Here is a 4,111-nt window from a genome sequence, read left to right on the forward strand (position 1 = left end):
AAATTCAGATCTGAAAATGTCATGAGGTACAAGATAAGTCTCTAAAAGTTGTTTAAATAGTAAACTAGTAACCTAGGTTTACAGAATATGAGTAAACTAAGATAATTGGTGCAGAAATCCACTTCTGGGGCCCACTTGGTGTGTGCTGGGGCTGAGACTAAAGCTATCCACGAGCTGAGGCTTTTCTTGGAGTTGAACTCCAAGTTATAACGTGTTTTGGGCGTTCAACTCCGGATCATGACGTGTTTCTGGCGTTTAACTCCAGACAGCAGCATGTACTTGGCGTTCAACGCCAAGTTACGTCGTCTATCTTCGCGCAAAGTATGGACTATTATATATTGCTGAAAAGCCCTAGATGTCTACTTTCCAACGCCGTTGAGAGCGCGTCAATTGGACTCCTGTAGCTCCAAAAAATCTATTCCGAGTGCAGGGAGGTCAGGATCCAACAGCATCAGTAGTCCTTTTTCAGCCTAACTCAGATTTTTTTGCTCAACTCCCTCAATTTCAGCCAGAAAATACCTGAAATCACAGAAAAACACAAAAACTCATAGTAAAGTCCAGAAATATGATTTTTTCCTAAAAACTAATAATATTTTATTAAAAACTGATTAAAACATACTAAAATCTACATGAAATTACCCCCAAAAAGCGTATAAAATATCCGCTCATCAGCTGGTCACGGCCTTCTTGGATAAATTCTTTCCTCCTCAAAAGTTGAGCAAGCTTAGAGTGGATGTTCAGACCTTCAAGCAAAAAGATGGTGAATCCCTCTATGAAGCTTGGGAAAGATACAAGCAGATGACCAAAAAGTGTCCTTCTGACATGTTTTCAGAGTGGATCATATTAGATATATTCTATTATGGTTTATCTGAGTTTTCCAAGATATCATTGGACCACTCTGCAGGTGGATCCATTCACCTAAAGAAAATGCCTGCAGAAGCTCAGGAACTTATTGACATGGTTGCAAATAACCAATTCATGTACACTTCTGAGAGGAATTCCGTGAATAATGGGACGCCTCAAAGGAAGGGAGTTCTTGAAATTAATGCTCTGAATGCCATATTGGATCAGAACAAAATGTTGACCCAATAAGTCAACATGATTTCTCAAAGTCTGAATGGATGGCAAAATACATCCAACAGTACTAAAGAGGCATCTTCAGAAGAAGAAGCTTATGATCCTGAGAACCCTGCAATAGCAGAGGTAAATTACATGGGTGAACCTTATGGAAACACCTATAATTCATCATGGAGAAATCATCCAAATTTCTCATGGAAGGATCAATAAAAGCCTCAACAAGGCTTTAATAATGGTGGAAGAAATAGGCTCAGTAATATCAAGCCTTATCCATCATCATCTCAGCAACAGACAGAGAATTATGAACAGAATCCCTCTAACTTAGCAAACTTAGTCTCTGATCTGTCTAAGGCCACTTTAAGTTTCATGAATGAAACAAGGTCCTCCATCAGAAATCTGGAGGCACAAGTGGGCCAGATGAGTAAGAAAATCACTGAAACCCCTCCTAGTACTCTCACAAGCAATACAGAAGAGAATCCAAAGAGAGAGTACAAGGCCATTGATATAGTCAATATGGCCGAACCTAGAGAGGAAGGAGAGGACGTGAATCCCGATAAGGAAGACCTTATTGGACATCTCTCAAGCAGGAAGGAGTTCCCTATTGAGGATCCAAAGGAATCTGAGGCTCATATAGAGACCATAGAGATTCCATTAAATCTCCTTCTGCCATTAATAAGCTCTGAAGATTATTCTTCCACTGAAGAGGATGAAGATGTAACTGGAGAGCAAGTTGCTCAATATCTAGGAGCGTACCATAGGCACCATGACCTTTGAAAAAGCTCTGTGTGACCTAGGGTCAGGCATAAATCTTATGCCACTCTCTGTAATGGAGAAGCTGGGGATCATTGAGGTACAGCCTGCCTTATTCTCATTACAATTGGCAGATAAGTCAGTAAGACAAGCTTATGGATTAGTAGAGGACGTGTTGGTAAAGGTTAAAGGCCTTCACATCCCTGCTGATTTCATAATCTTAGACACTAGGAAGGAGGAGGATGAATGCATCATCCTTGGAAGACCTTTCCTAGCCACAGTAGAAGCTGTGATAGATGTTAACAGAGGAGAATTAGTCCTTCAATTGAATGGGGGACTACTTTGTGTTTAAGGCACACGGCTATCCTTCTGTAACAAGGGAGAGTAAGCATGCAGAGCTTCTCTCAGTACAGAGTCAAACAGAGACACCACAATCAAACTATAAGTTTGGTGTTGGGAGGCCATAACCAAACTCTAAGTTTGGTGTTGAATCCCCACAACCAAACTCTAAGTTTGGTGTTGGAACTATACAACATTGACCTGATCACCTGTAAGGCTCCATGAGAGCCCACTGTCAAGCTATTGACATTAAAGAAGCGCTTATTGGGAGGCAACCCTATTTTTATTTATCTAATTTTATTTTTTATTTTATTGTTCTTTTATGTTTTATTAGGTTCATGATCATGTGGAGTCACGAAAAAAAATATTAAAATTAAAAATAGAATAAAAAACAGCAGAAGAAGAAAACACCCTGGAGGAAGGACTTACTGGCGTTTAAACGCCAGTAAGGAGCATCTGGCTGGCGTTCAACGCTAGAACAGAGCATGGATCTGGCGCTGAACGCCAGAAACAAGCAACATCCCGGCGTTCAAATGCCAGGAATGCACCCTGAGGAGTGCTGGAGCTGAACGCCAGAAGCAAGCATGGAACTGGCGTTCAACGCCAGAAACATGCTGCACATGGGCGTTGAACGCCCAGAACATGCATCACTTCGGCGTTTAAACGCCAAAATTGTATGGAAAGGCATTTTACATGCCTAATTGGTGAAGGGATGTAAATCCTTGACACCTCAGGATCTGTGGACCCCACAGGATCATCTCAGGATCTGTGGACCCCACAGGATCCCCACCTACCATATTCTCCCCTCTTCTCAACATTCATCCTCTCTTTCCAATAAACACTATTCCCCATAAACCCCACCTACCTTCAAAATTCAAATTTCTTTCCCACCAAACCCACCCTAAATGGCCGAACCTATCCCCTTCTCCTCTCCCTATATAAACCCCTCAATTCTCCTTAATTTTCACACAACTCAACCCCCTCTTCTACACCTTGGCCGAATACACCTCCCCCTCACTCTCCTCCATATTTTCTCTTCTTCTTCTTCTTTTCTTTCTTCTCTTGCTCAAGGGGAGAAATATTTTAAGTTTGGTGTGGTAAAAGCATAGCTTTTTGTTTTTCCATTACCATTGATGGCACCTAAGGCTGGAGAATCCTCTAGAAAAGGGAAAGGGAAGACAAAAGCTTCCACCTCCGAGTCATGGGAAATGGAAAGATTCATTTCCAAAGCCCATCAAGACCACTTCTATGATATTGTGGCCAAGAAGAAGGTGATCCCCGAGGTCCCTTTCAAGCTCAAGAAAAATGAGTATCCAGAAATCCGGCATGAGGTCCAAAGAAGAGGTTGGGAAGTTCTAACCAACCCCATCCAACAAGTTGGAATCTTAATGGTTCAAGAGTTCTATGCCAATGCATGGATCACTAGGAACCATGATCAAAGTAAGAACCTGAACCCAAAGAATTATCTTACAATGGTTCGGGGGAAATACTTAGATTTTAGTCTGAAAAATGTGAGGTTGGCGTTCAACTTGCCTATGATGCAAGGAGATGCACGCCCCTACACTAGAAGGGTCAACTTTAATCAAAGGTTGGATGAAGTCCTTATGGACATATGTGTGGAAGGAGCTCAATGGAAAAGAGATTCCAAAGGCAAGCCGGTTCAACAAAGAAGACTGGACCTCAAGCCTGTGGCTAGAGGATGGTTGGAGTTCATCCAACGCTCCCTCATCCCCACTAGCAACCGATCTGAAGTTACTGTGGATCGGGCCATCATGATTCATAGCATCATGAATGGAGAGGAAGTAGAAGTTCATGAAGTCATCTCCCATGAATTCTACAAAATAGCCGATAAGCCCTCCACCATGGCACGGCTAGCTTTTCCTAACCTTATTTGCCATCTATGTTACTCAGCTGGAGTTATCATAGAAGGAGACATCCTCATTGA

At 42.0% G+C, this 4,111-nt stretch overlaps 1 non-coding gene across 1 annotated transcript; it reads right to left on the reverse strand.

Moving 5' to 3' along the window:
• Positions 1–720: 720 nt before the first annotated feature.
• On the reverse strand, positions 721–824 carry LOC127748207 (small nucleolar RNA R71). The gene has a single exon (XR_008010149.1). It is a non-coding gene; the product is annotated as a small nucleolar RNA R71 (small nucleolar RNA).
• Between the last annotated feature and the right edge of the window lie 3,287 nt (positions 825–4,111).

This window comes from Arachis duranensis, chromosome 5 (assembly GCF_000817695.3).
Source record: "Arachis duranensis cultivar V14167 chromosome 5, aradu.V14167.gnm2.J7QH, whole genome shotgun sequence".
NCBI lineage: Eukaryota > Viridiplantae > Streptophyta > Magnoliopsida > Fabales > Fabaceae > Arachis > Arachis duranensis.